The sequence below is a fragment of the Equus przewalskii genome, chromosome 4 (assembly GCF_037783145.1).
Source record: "Equus przewalskii isolate Varuska chromosome 4, EquPr2, whole genome shotgun sequence".
NCBI lineage: Eukaryota > Metazoa > Chordata > Mammalia > Perissodactyla > Equidae > Equus > Equus przewalskii.
Window position 1 is genome coordinate 79,411,959 of NC_091834.1, and position 15,077 is coordinate 79,427,035.

At 39.1% G+C, this 15,077-nt stretch overlaps 1 long non-coding RNA gene across 2 annotated transcripts in view; it reads right to left on the bottom strand.

Moving 5' to 3' along the window:
• LOC103564112 (uncharacterized) overlaps positions 1 to 15,077 on the bottom strand; it is a 103,715-nt gene that overhangs the window by 78,365 nt on the left and 10,273 nt on the right. For both annotated transcript variants that reach the window (XR_011539247.1, XR_011539248.1), the window contains exons 2-3: positions 7,028 to 7,142; positions 6,719 to 6,859 (exon numbers count right to left, since the gene is read on the bottom strand). This is a non-coding gene — a long non-coding RNA (uncharacterized lncRNA). The remainder of the gene's footprint in view (positions 1 to 6,718; positions 6,860 to 7,027; positions 7,143 to 15,077) is intronic.

Here is a 15,077-nt window from a genome sequence, read left to right on the forward strand (position 1 = left end):
GGGAGAGAGGGGAAAGGCTTCCATGTGAAACAAAAGTCCCGAATAAAGCAAAGCTCATGTGTTCAATCAACTCAAAGGAGATTAGAAAGAGAGAAGGGCAGAAAACTAGGAGCAGACAGGGGTCAGGTGATTGCTATTCTCATCAATTAGATGCTCTTGGCCTTTTCTATGTCATGAAGCCATTTGAATATCGGTTAAAAGTTAAGGAACTTCATCCCCAAAAAAGGGCATATGAAAAATTTACATGAAATTTTGCATACAATTTTAGGGCTCTCAGAGAGTAGTATTCATACCTGATTTGTCTTTGGTACAGAGGACCCAGACCACTTCATTTGAGTGAAAAACTTTCTTGGCACAAGCCTCACCCCAGACACCTGGGGAAAATCCCTCTACTGGAAAGCCGAGCAAGCTGCCCTCAATTTCCGTACATACAGGCACACAAGCCAATGCACCTCAGAAGAAAGTTTTAGTTAACAGTATAGAAAAATTCATAGATGTTTCCCTTCACCAAGCAAGTTATTGTTTCCCAGCAGCTTCACAGTGTCTCACCATGAGTATTCCCACATAACGCTTAGGGTCCTGGTTGGGGAATTTTTCACCCTTCCTCAGTGAGTTGTCTGCAGGGAATCCGCTGCTCTGTTCTTTATTGGCACAGCCCTTATGCCAATGGGATCCTCCCACCTTCTTTTCCTTGCCTTATTGTCCGGAGACAGACCCTAACCTGCAGGCTTCTGTTCTTCATGTAGATGCCCCCCTGACTCCCCTGGGCACTTGAACATACGTTGGCTAAAGATGTATAGAAGTCTCCATCTAGGTGTGTCAGCACGTCTCTAGCGCAGAGGTAAGATACCAGAGTGGGGCTGTCTGTGCTCAAGAGTGAAGTCACCAAGCCCCCTCAGTGACAAGCTTTATCCCAATCTGTTCCCCCATCCCAATGTGTTTCCTATGCTCGCTCTCAGGACCAACCTTTAATTTCTTCAAGTGAACTTGAGGAAATTGAGGGTCATGTTCACAACCTAACTTGTTTTCTTAATGCCTATAAAATACCACCCAAAACAACAGCTTTTAAATCTTATTAAAACAAATATCAATAACACGAAATCACCATATGATGCATGAGATTTTGATGCACCAATCTGCAGAACCAATTCAAGTCAATATTCTAGAGAAATAAAATATTCTGACCAGTCTTCTAACATTTGCAATAATGAAGCTAGTGCATAAATGGCATTTCATTGCCTATCACTCAAGCATGAACTCTGTCCTAGTGCAGAACTTCCACTTCTAATGGGTCATGGTGGTGCTAGTGCAGGTTGAATTGTATCCCCCAAAATGGTATGTTAATGTCCTAACCCCAGTAATGTGTAAATGTAACTTTATTTGGAAATGATGTCTTTGCAAATGTAATCGAGTTAAGATGAGGACAAACTAGATTAGCATGGGCCCAAATCCAATGACTAGTATCCTTATAAGAAGGGGAAATTTTAGATAAAAGCACACACGGGGGAAAGTCCTATGAAGAAGGAGATAGAGAGAGGAGTTATATGTCTACAAGACAAGGAACAACAAGGATTGCTGGCAACCTCCAGAAGCAAGGAGAGGAGCAAGGGACAGATACTCTCTCAGGGCCTCCAGAAGAAACCAACCTGGCTGACACTTGGATTTTGGACTTCTGGCTTCCTGAACTGAGATAGAATAAATTTCTGTTGTTCGAAGCCCCCCCTGTTTGTATTACTTGGTTATGGCAGGCCTAGAAAACTAAAATAGGTGGCAATGGCTTTATCCAAGGGGAAGACCAGACAGGATATTTTCAGTATTATAATTTGCAGAATGTCATTTTTTCAAAGAGAGAACAAAAAAAATCTAACCAAATAGATGTGCTTTACTTCGTGGGAAGGCTAAAACCAGGAAGTAGTCCCTTCAATTCTTGAAATTTTATCATTCTCTGACTCTTAAACCAGAAAAATAGTGTAGCCAAGATTATGCACACAATTGGTCGTCATGAGAAGCAACTTACTCATATAGTAACCTACTGAAAAGGGGCAAGCCAGCCGTCCAGTCTGAGCTGGTAAGCCTGCACTTCTGCTCCTTGGTGAATGTTATTTCTTTATGCCAAAGGACAGTTTTAGCCTAAATTATCCATCCTGCCTATCAAAATCACATTCAACAAAACTGCATGTATTGCGTAAACATGCAATACATGTTTTTAGTGTTCACATAATTGTGTTTTTTTTTCAGAAGCTAAATACTTAAAATTTAGACAATTTAGACAACCAGAGAAACCTTCATTTCTCTTCCAGGATACATATATTTCTAGTGTAAACTTTTTAAACAAAGCAAAGCATCATAAATCTTTTCCACAAGTAAATTTTAACCTTGAACCAAATAAAAGTGATTTAGTATTTTCTTGGAGAGACAGGCTCCTACAAAGCCGAAAAGGAAAAGCAAGAGAAATAGTTTAAAACAAAGAGCTTGATTTGTTTCAGACAACCACAAACAAAGAAACAGAAAAGGTCTCACCTCTAAGCAAACATCGCAGAAAATGTCAGCGGAACAGAAAATGTCAAAAGAGAAAAAATTTAACCTTTTTAAATCCTATTCATTTCCCACAGAATTTAAGAATCTTTCCCTTTTAAATAAAAATTTTCTTCCTTTTTTTTGATTGCAGGAAAGAATATAAATCAGTCCGGCACTGCCCTGTAAAACCCAGGCTTGCACTAAACAGGAGCAACAAATGTGTGAACCGACCTTCCTTTCCAAGTGCTGTCTTTCCTTCAAAGGCCTTAGAGCATCAATAACAGAGACTACATACAGTTCAAGGGCATGCAATAGAGAACAAAATGAGCCTTAAGTTTACGTCCATCCTTCCCTCTGCCCAGGACAATCGAGCAGAGTGGAAGGGCTGCTTTGCACAGTCTCAGGGATGCCCTTCCCATCACATAATCTATCTGTGGCATCTCAGCAGAATGGCTCAGAGCTGACCTCTGGAGGGAGTGGGTGGGAGCCGTTACCGTTCCTCACTTAGGAACCATGTCACCTTGGCAATTTACTTAACCTCCCAAGCCTTAGATTCCTCATCTACTGAACAGGATAATAATGTGTCCTATCTCATAGGGTTGTGAAGGGGCATAAGATAAGGCAACTACCTAGCATTACTAGAAGGAACTCAACAAACCACATGTGTATTGTTAATATACATAAGCTTAGGATACAGAAAGTGAGGAAGTGTTTAAATCTTCCTTCTGGGTCTCTCCTCTACAAGTATGTTCATTTATTTGTCCTCCACCCCACTTCCTGACATTTTGTCTGTTTTGTTCTCACAACGCTTACATTAAACAGCTAACGCTCCAGTTATGAGGTGATATGCCCTTGAGAGAAGAGAGGTGTTGCCTCAGCTACTCAGGCTGATAGAGATTTAGCTTCCAATCTCCAACAAGCGGTGAGAGGCATTCAGGCCTCTGCACTGATGCCGTATCATGAAGTTACCAACAACAGTGAGGAGAAACTGAGTTCAAGACACAACATAAGCTGAAGCCTTCATGTATGCTCACTAGTAGATAAACATCTGGGGAGTTAGTGGCCAGATGAGTGTCCTCTCTGCCAAAACATTGGGATTTTTGATCAAGGAGCTGAAAGCCTCAGGTAGTCTGCTGGTTCCTCAACCGTTAAGCCTAAAGATATGCACTGAATTGCAGCTACATCAAATGCTTTACTTTACCCATGAACCAGCAAAAGGAAGCAAGTTGATCCTGGGTGCCTCCCTTAAATGCCAATTGGTGTGTCAACAATCTTGGAATGGAGCTGGTGGACCAAGTGTCAGTTTTGCTCAGCACAAAAAGTCCTCTGAGTATGTGATCATAACATCTATGTGAAGGCATCAACTATGTAAGAGTTTCTTATATTAAGCCACAGTAAATTTTTCAACTTTGAGAATTAACGTTTTTGCCTTCATTCACCCAGAAGTAAGACTGGTCTTATTTTGGTAAGCCTTGAGATTAAGTTCTAGCTTCTGTAGGAAGGAAACAAATAATTTTAGTGAGTTCATGAATGTTTGGAATTATGTGTCTTTTGGGAAGATTCAATTGGTCATTTTTATAGTTTGTTGTATATCCTAAGAGACATGCTGGAAGATGAGTTTGGCTAAAAATTGCAAAGAAAATTATTTTGGAATGAAATTCTAATACTTGTTATTTTCCATCAACTGAAAGTTCATTAAGTAAAATTTCACTTGTCATTCAAGCATAATTTTTATGTCAACTCTAAAATTATTTTTTTGAAACCCACTGGAATATAGTATACTCAGAGAAATAATTGATTAGAACGTTCCAAGATGCCTTATGAAATTTCTTGCCTTTTCCGCGTGAGCTGTCAATATCTTTTTAAAAAGACAAAAACATCCAGTTTAGAAGGACAGCTCTAGTTATTAAGGAGAATGGTCTTCCCAGCCTACAAAATTGTAAAAACAAAACAAAACACCTACCGTGTGTTAATGAAATAAGAATGTATTGTTAGAATTCTGTGTGAAAGCTGGCCATAGAGACACATTCCTCTCATTCTTTGTCACACATCCTTTATGAAATGAAGGCTACTGTTGCCATAATGAACTGCATATAAACTAGTAATTATGCTCCTTCATTATTCCCAAGGTTAAAGATTTACTGTGACAGATAATAAAACACTTATAGCTAATGCTATACTATGGCTCTCAGAAAAGAATTTATATACAGAAATATAATAATTAGCCAAAACCACTTTTATGAAAATGTCCAGTAAAAAAAAGGCACTATACTGAAGTGTTTACCACTTCATAACATACTTCAATTTATTTCTAATGTGTTCCTTTTCTGCAGTATACTATGAACTTTTAGAGAGAAATTTTAGAGAAAATATTTCCTTTAAATTTTTTCTAGAAATGTATTCATGGACAGGATGATTTTAAATGTCATTATACAAATTGAAAAGAAAATTTTTCACCCTGTATTGGTCATCTTTTTCAAAATGATAGAGACTAAATTTGAAACTCACTTAACTCCATGGGAACTCTATTTAAGAAGTGGAAGGAATCAAAGGCTTATTCTGAAAATTATAATGTTTCCGTGTAGTAAGAATAATAACATCAAGAATCACATTGAATTCTTACAAAGCACCAGACATAATGCCTAGTGTTTCGTGGGGCATTTTGATACCTCCTTTTTTGAAGTTGCGAAAAATAACACGCAGTAAAGTGAAGTAACTTCTCCTGGTGCCCAGTTGAGTAAGTAGCAAAACTGGGATTTGAAATCAGAATCCTGATTAGTGATGGGGTTCAGGGGAGGCTGCCCCAAGACGGACCACTCCGGTATGTGGATTATTTTGAGCTGAAGATAATAAAGGCTCAGAAGACTCAAGAAAGACATTTGACCTTCCCCCAAACTGCCTAAAAGAATTTAACATAGGAGGCCTGCTCCAGGAAAGAGTTATCACCTTAAGACAGCCATAGTATAATGTAAAATAAATGTGATAGAAAGGCACCAACAAGCCCATTTTTGGCCCAGCAAAACTAACAAACATTTGCATTTCCATCTCCATGTAAATTGTCTTCCTCCCCTCTGAAATCTCAAAGCACCACCCTCAGCATCCTCCTTTGCCTTTAGCTGACGATGGTATTTAAGCTGGCAGCTCGGCCATTTTGTGAGTTACCCAGTTTTCCTGTGTTTCTCCCATGTATATATACTGTAAAGCTTTGTTTAATTTTCTCCTGTTACTCGTCTTGTGTCAATTTGGCTTGTAGCCCAGCCAGAAGGACCCAGAGAAGGCAGAGGATTTACCTTCCTCCCCTACACCAGGAACCTATTCCCTGAACCTCTGCACTACAGCCTCTAAAGCCCAGCGCTTGGATATGATGATTCTAAGCATAGATGTGAAAACAGTTGAGGTCACAAATAAAATGTCCAGATATTCTGCATGATCTGAAAAAATCATTGTTTTTCCAGTTGGTAATGGAAATGCAAAAGCTGTCATCAGGAAGACAGGAATATTTTGTGCCCTTCCTCATAAAGACGTCAAAATAGTTTTAGATTTCAGATTTAATTCTTCTCTCCTGCCTTTGAGCGTCTATGATATTTCTCCGGATTCTGCACTTAGACCTCTTCTTTTCTTACCTGCAGTCCCTGTTTCCTTCTGTTTCCATCTATTTCGATGATTCCTAAATTTGTAATTCAAGCTGTACTCCCCTCTGTACTGAGTTTTACTCTGCAACCCCGAGTTGCTTCCTGCATATCTCCATTGCATGTATCGCAGGTGCTATAGCCTAAGCAAGTCCTGACAAAATTCACCATCTCTCCTCAAGCTGCTTCCCTCCTCTAGCATCAGTCCCTCTTCATCTTTACCCCACCAGTCTCTCAGATTTAAAACATCAGGGTCATCTTTTCTCCACCCAACTATTTCAATTTGACAAACAACTGGATGTTTAGATCTAATACATTCTGCTTCCAAGGTGTTTCTTACATTCACCATATCTTTATATCTATTCTGGTTTAAGCTCTTAACATTTATTTTCATAATTATTGCAATAGAATCTTAAATCATTTCTAATCTCTTGCTCTCCAATTAATTCTCCAAATAGCAGGCTGTGATATTGTATTTATATGTAGAACCAAACTAAGATGAAGTCACTTATGTCAGCAACAAAATGGAGTTGGCCAAGACACATGCATTAAGGAAAGTGAAACAACCTTACCTAACATAAGTTGAAAGGATTTACAGCTTGCCTCGGAAATCAGCAGAGGATGTCAACCAATTCCCAGACACCAGCCAATCCATAAATGCCAAGTCTGCTCACACCATCCCTGGACTTCCTTGTTCCTCTAACTCAGCTATCCTGATCCAAATAAGGAAGAAGACCACAAGGCAACCAATCAGCTGAAAAAGCCAAATAACTTCTGCATTTACCCCATAAAAGCCTTTAGTCTGTGAGCAACTCAGAACTCATTGCCCCCGTAGCCTTGAGTTCCTAGCTGGCAGGTCGAAACACTTGCAATAAACTCACCTGTCTACTTTGTTTTACTCAGTGTGCAGAGTTCCGTTTTTGACAATAACGAGGAATACGTATTTAGTCTTCATCTCCATTTCCGGAACAGAGCTCCTAAAACCCTTGGAATTTCCTGAGCAAGGAGAGCATAAAGGTGTCTTTTGTTATGTTAATGGGGTGACTTTTGGGGCCCAAGGATGGAGGCTGGCTGCAATGTGTTTAAAGGGTTGGAACTTTCAGTCCCACCTCCCCCCACCTCCAAGTAGGGGAGAGGGGCTGGAGATTGACTTCAATCGCCAGTAGCCAATGATTTAATCAATCCTGCCTATGTAAGGAAGCCTCCATAAAAACCCCAAAGGAGGGGATTTGGAGAGCTTCCGGATTAGTGAACATATGGAGATACTGGGAGAGAGGTACACCTGGAGAGGGCATGGAAACTCAGTGCCCCTTCCCACATACCTAGCCTTATGTAACTCTTCATCTAGCTGTTATTTGAATATCCTTTGTAATAAACCAATAATTTAGTGAGTTAATAGTTTTCCTGAGTTCTGTGAGCATATTAACTCAACCCAAAGAGTGGGTCATGGAAACCTTCAATCTGTAGCCCGTTGGTCAGAAGCACAGGTGACAACCTGGGTTTGTGACTGATGTCTGCAGTGGATTTACAGGGCGCAGTCTTGTAGGATTGAATCCTTCAGCTGTGGAATCTGATGCTATCACTGGGTAGAAAGTGTCAGAATTGAGTCTAATTGTAAGACACCCAGCTGGTGTTGAGCACTGCTTGGTACTGTGGGAAAGTCCACATATACACCTTGGAAATTGGGTGACCAGAACTTGTATAGGCACTATCATTTTTCTAAAGAACAGAACTATTCATGCTACCCTGCTCCATAAAAACTTTCAAAACTTCCTATTAACTAGAGGATGAGATCCAAATTGCTATGCAAGGGTTACAAAAATAGCTTGGTTCTGACCCATCCTTTCCTTGCGATTCCATCTCTCTACTATACTATTTGCATTATATATATCCTAGCCACATTGTTGCCTCCAAACCAGATCCTCCCACACCTCCACGCCTTTGTTCATGTTTCCTCAGTCTGGAAGGTCCTTCTCTGTCTCTGCCTGAAAATTTTCTTATTCTCTTAACTGACGTGGTTCTTTGAAGCCTACACATATCTTCCCAGGCAGCATGAAGAGGAATCCCCTCTGTGCTTCCATAGCTCTCTGCACATGCTTTCCTACAGCCTTAATTAAGTTATAATGCAGTTATCCTCCAGTGTCTTTCTCTTGCTCTACTATGACTTCCTATAAAGCAGGGGCTATGTCTCACGCATAATAAATATTTACACACAATAAATAGTTGTCAAATGAATACTGTTTGTTAAGAGAATAAAACTTTCATAATATCACATTTTTTTAAAAAGTTAAATCTGTTCAAACTAAATACATTTTTAAAGACGGAAGGTTTTCTTCCTTAATTTCACCTTACTTTCTACAAAGTGATAAATAGTTGCATGTAACAGTTATCTAAACCTCAAGTATGCTTTAAAAAATCTGATATCTCTAAATAAACAAATATTTAAAATATTTTTGTTAACCAAACACTACTAAAGTCAAAAGAAATGAGAGTAAAAATGTTCTTTATATTTGTATCACTGATTAATTTAGTTTGCAATGAGTTTTTGTGAGTTGGGAACATACTATTAGGCTTATTAAGGCTATCTGTGAACATATATTGCCAGATTTTTTAAAATGCTAGTAGGATAGAAACAAGAGAATAGATTTAGCAGTGAAATCAATGTGTCCACATCTAGTTAAAATCTTTAACAAAGATATCAAACTTTCCTGTCACAAAAATGTTGCCATTATCAGCAGCATAGTAAACAAAATACAGAAATGGTGTTGATGACAATTGCACTAGAATTTTAAGAAGGTAGTGAAGACTTTTGCTGTAGACTATCACCATGATGGCCCCCAAAGCTTTAAGGTCCACAGGTACATTTGGAATGGCAACCTGAAAGTGGTCTGATGGAAAATGTCTTTGAATCTAGAAACTTTAATCCTTCTCAACAATTTCCCTATAGAACCATTAAAGTTCCACAACTGCTTGGTATTCTGTTGATTATGCCTCAGTGTCTGAAAGTCAAAGATGAGTGACTACTTTCCTTTAAACTTCTTAGGCTCTGAGAAATACCACGATTATGATCTTTGGCTTGATTAACCCTTCCTTAGGCTTGAAATCCTTCTAGACTGTCTGCTTTCATCCATACCTTAGGTTTAACAGATTAGTTTTTAATGAATAGTAAACGCTTAAGCTAGACCTTTGTTTTAGAAGCCCAAGTTCTTTAAAATGCTAATTTATTTGTCCTCTCACATCACTTTGTGAAAGGAAAAGAATAAATATTCAAATATCCACCAGAAATATAAAGAGGGTATACTCACCAGCTTCTTAATTCTACTTTCTTATCCCAAACCAGATGCTGTACACTTTTAGCAAAAGAAACAATTCATGTTTTTATTTATTAATTAATGCCTCTATTCAAAGGACATTCATTAAACACAGTGTAAAAACTGAGCATTTTGCTTAGGCACATAAGATGCTAAAAAGAAATTTTAAAATGAATAAGATGCAGTCCCTGTGCTTAAAAATGTTGGGAAGACAATCAATTAAGGAGATAATTACAATATAGTGCAATATAGTGTGAGGATAGCTCTTATAGAAGTAACATGGATGCTACGAGAATCCTGTGAAAATTGCACCCAGCCCAAGGAGGAGGTGAACCAAGGACAAGCCAAGGAAAGTTTCACATATCAAATAATCTCCAAACTAAGTTCAGAATGATAAGGAGAGATTAATAGGAAAAACAGGTGGAAAGAGAAGATTCCTTGCACAAAGATCTACCTGGAAAATTAGTAATGGCGGCCATTTTGGAAGTGAGTTAGGTGAGTGTGGATAGACAAGGGAGAAGAATCAGGTGAATGAGAATGGCTAGGTGGAAGCCAATGGAAGACAGGAGCTAAATCAAGACAGGCTCCTGTAACACTCTAAAGTGTTCAGAATTGTTCTGGAAGAGAGGGACCTAAGGATTTTTAGGTGGTGAAAATTCGTTAAGCTCAGTGGTCAGATGGCTTTTGCTGAGATTTTTGGTCATAAAGTATTTGTATGCAAATGGTACTTATGGATCCATTTAATTTCTTGCCTGCTAGAATGACTTGGATTTTTGTGGCATCTTCCAATATAAGGGTATGCATGGTTCTGTAAATAAAGGATATCTATATACAAACTAAGGAAAGAATTACCCACCTCCAGTTTCCCTACTTTTGTTCGTGCTATCTTACCTATAATATACACCCCCACCTTTATTTTTCTGTCTAAATTACTCCAGGGTTTCAGTCCTATGTCAAGTTTTTCATTTTTGTTTTCACTAAGTTTTCTCCAACTCCATCAAGCCTCCTGGATTTTTCACTTCTTTAAACTGTGATTTTACTTCATGAGTATACTACATCATCATGTTATGAGTATCATCACCATCATTGCTAATTACTTTGAGTTCCTCTGAAAGCAGAGTTTGAGACAAATACTTGGGTACTTTTTATTTGGGAAGTGATGCCAGGAATCCAGAGTGAAGAAGTGAAGAGAGTAAGACAGAGCAGAGGAAAAAAACTACTAAAGTAGGCATTATAGAGCTGGTGGCTGCTATGGCAACTGAGGTTTAACCTCATTGGGAACTCTTGATGAACCATGTAGAATGCACATCAGGATTAGTTTTAAAATCATAGCTCAGATGACATGGCCAAGAGAGATGGAGATGGGGAAGTGTGGAGCTGGGGAACAGGAAGCAAAGGGAGTGAGCTGGGCAGAAAGGAGGTGCTGGTCTCAGAAGGATGCTTGAGATTATAGACAGCTATTCTTATGTTAGCCCTCTTATTGTAGAAAACCTTCTTCTCCTCTCTCCATGAGATAAGGAAGCTCAATTAGAGTAACTCCTGGCCCCTCTCTGTGCCTTAACTCACTCTACCCCTGTGAAGTTAAATGGTTTACATAAATGTAAATTTGGAAGAACAACCCATGTTTGACTCTGCTCCACCCTTCTTCCTTTTGGAAGTACCTCCTTCCAGAGAACATAAGTTCTCTGCCCTCTTGCTGTAAGGTGTGCAGGGCTACCCCCATGGTGGGAGGAAGGGGAAGAAGAGAGGCCTGCTCCGCTCCAGTGCTGCTAGAGACAAAGTGCTGCCTAATTGTTGGGTTGAAAATTGAAGTTCACGTGACTTATGAACCTAAAATTCCCCTGGGTGTTGGGAGAAGGATTTGCTGCTGAGAATCTGAAACCCAAAGCTGACCCTACTCTAGAATATATGCCTCTTTGAGGTGGTAGAACCACCAGTTAAAAAAAAATTATTTTTTAATTAAGGAGAATGAGCATAAGAGCCAAATGTGAGTGAACCTAGAGCTGTAACTGTGGGCCCCTCAACTGACCCCATCTCTGAACAGCAGAGTGACTAAGAATTGTCTTCCAGAAAGTGTGCAAAGTCACATAGCCAGAGCATACACAGAAGAAGAAATCTTGACCTGAAATAACCATGGAACCAAAAATCTATCCCCCGCCCCCCCCCCCCCCCCACCATGGAACTAAAGGACTGGGACATGACAGGAACTTGAAAGTCACACTCGTATCAGAAGAGAGGGGTCCCCGATTCAGGAAGATCTGATGTTAAAATTCCTTCCTCACCTCATCATAAATGTTTAGAAACTTTTTGTAAAAGTTTAAGACCTTACCATAAACACTTGAAGCCCCCCAAACAAAACCTGTCCCACCAGCATTTCTGCATCTCAGCCTATTCTCACTAACCTCTTAAATTTAACCCCAAATCCTGATTTGGAAAGACAGATCTAAGGGCTCATGCCCCTTGTCTCCCTGCAGGTGGACCTCATAGAATAAAGCTAATCTCTTTTCCAAAAGGCTGATGCCATAATTAATTGGCCATCTACACGCATTGGGCAAGAGAATCTCAATTTTGTGCGGTAACAGAACCCATATAGGAAAGAACCTTCTCCTAGTGACTAATGTAAAGGGATAAACAGGACTATTCTAAACAATCATAAACTCATCATTTAGGATCTAGTATGCTTGTGTGGGATATTGGGAAGAACATGGTTTTATTGTAAAACAAAAATCCCAGTTCTACTTTTGCCACTTGCTTGTAAGTTTCTTTAAACTTCATTTTCTCACCTATAAAATGGAGCACTAACACAAAACTTTCCAGGTTATTATGAAGATTATAAATGTGTGTGTAAATATATTGGATCATCTTATGTTTACAAGGTAATCATAGAATAAATGGAAGCTGGAAGAAGATACCTCCTTATAAAATGGGGGAAGTGCTAGGGAGGGATTGAAAATGATTATGCCATGATAAACTTGTCCCAAGAAAAGAGAAATACAGGAAGCTTGCCTCAATTGCATATCATTTGCTTCCTCCAATTATTCACAACATAGGGAAGTTTAGTTCTGTCCTGGAGCTACAAGTTCACCTCATGTGGACAATGTGGGGGAAGCAGGGTTCTCGAAAGAGGAGGAAGCTGGTGTTCGAGGACTTTGATAGACAAGAGTCAAGGAATTAACCTGAGAGTTTTCAGGCTATATCAGATCTGAGAATATACCAAACATTAATTTAAAATCTAAATATGACAAAAGGTGAACTCTGTCTAAACATTTCCCTTTTGTTTTCTGAATTCTTATTAACAGATACCCCCAACTTAGTCTATACTGGAAAAATATTCATAAGCCTATAAAAAGCTTTTCAAATACACTCAGCTAAATCATAGTACGCTTAAGCAAATCTATTCCAATCTTTGATAATCCCCATATCTTAATATCTCTCTATTTTAAATTATTTAAATTTGGAATTTCAATAACATACGGAGACAAAATGTTAATCAATATGGTAACCATGTGTAAAATTAATATTGTTATAAAAGTAAAAAGAATATTTATTCATCCAACAAATATTGATTGTACGCTGAATAAGTGCACAGATCTTGGCACAAAACATGTAGTAGATAGGCCCTTCTTTTGGTTTCTTCTTCATGTTCAAGGGAAGATTAGAGTAACTCCTGGCCCCTCTCTGTGCCTTAACTCACTCTACCCCTGTGAAGTTAAATGGTTTACATAAATGTAAATTTGGAAGAACAACCCATGTTTGACTCTGCTCCACCCTTCTTCCTTTTGGAAGTACCTCCTTCCAGAGAACATAAGTTCTCTGCCCTCTTGCTGTAAGGTGTGCAGGGCTACCCCCATGGTGGGAGGAAGGGGAAGAAGAGAGGCCTGCTCCGCTCCAGTGCCTCTCCAATTTCAAACCAATTTCTTAAAGACTCAAAGACCGATTGAAGAATTGTGGCAAGTTATGGAGTCCCATCAAGGAGACAGCAAACAAAGAATGGGCTCTCCTATAGAGTCTAGGGCCCTAATAATAGTTCTACTTTTCAGTATTTTTGGTAAGTTACCAACTAACTCTGTACCTCAGTATCTTAGTATGAAAGATGGATAGATAAAGCATCAGAGAAAATTTGTACAAAGGGTAATTTTTAACCAGATTGCAAAAGCAACCAACTATGAAAAAAAATAAACTAGTGAAAGTGTTCACCTCATGCCTTAAAGAAGACTTCTATTACTAAGAGAATCAGTTTAATTCATGTTGTCCCCATCTGCCTTTAACAGTTTAAAAGGCTTCTTCCACTTTTGATGCTTTCTTGCCAAGGCATTGTTTTTGTTTGTTTGTTTTCTACTCCACCACTATTATTTGGGTGGCAGACAGTCCTCTTCTACCAAACTAGAGAGGAAAATTCACTAGGTACATTTAGTTTTTCTCTAGGTATCGCTAAAGTTTACTTAGTAAACTTTACCTCCACATTTATTTTAGTTGATCCCTATTCGAGGATTTCCTCTGAGATCATGACCACAGCTTTTCCAAGGATACCATCATTGACTATCTTCAGTTACAAAGGAAACTCTTTTTTTTTTTTTTTTTTAAAGATTTTATTTTTTTCCTTTTCCCCCCAAAGCTCCCCAGTACATAGTTGTATATTCTTCGTTGTGGGTCCTTCTAGTTGTGGCATGTGGGATGCTGCCTCAGCGTGGTTTGGTGAGCAGTGCCATGTCCGCACCCAGGATTCAAACCAACGAAACACTGGGCCGCCTGCAGCGGAGCGCACGAACTTAACCACTCGGCCACGGGGCCAGCCCCCTACAAAGGAAACTCTTTTGAGTTTGCTCAGGCTGAGTATACAACCATTTTATTCCAAGGCTCCCTGAAACCTTTGCTGACGTGCGTACCACTAAGCAAACACAACATACGAGGATTCAGATTGACCTAAAAGATAAATTGACAATAACTTTTCTTTTTAAAAGGAATTGCTATAAGCTTTGTCTTGCCATTTCTGACGCATATTATCAAACACATTTGAAAAAATTATTAAATATTATGTATAAGTTCACTCTGTGAGGTGGAGAATGACTGACTGCTCCCAAGGAATTTTCAACTGGAGTGGGATAGAGCTACGTAAACAACTAACTGTAACTCAAAAACTGCAAATCAATTAAAAATAGGGGTTCAAGCAACGTGTTGTAAATGTGGAGGGAAGAGAATAATACATTCTGATTGAAATACTAGCGAAGATTTGGAAATTATCGTATCATGGGCATTAACATATCAGAAACATTTTAATAAATGGTGCAACAGACTGTCTTGGTGGCCCACTCAGATCCCCTGCCATCCCCTTTACTGGTTTAGTTGATGTGCCCAAACCCTAGTTCCTATGAGGTGCTTCGGCTAACAGTTCACACCTCCAAGCTTCTCTGGACGAGTGCCCACGGATGATTGAAGCTATCCTGTTGCCATTTGCCCCATTTCCAATGGCCAATAATTGATTGGATGGGAGTACAAAAGCCCCACTCCCTTGTCTAAAGGTGGGACAGTGTTTGTGGCACAATTTACATTCCAGAATTCCTCGTTGTATTATGATGAAAGTAGACTCTTCCTGAAACTTCCAGGGATTGAATTCTTCCAT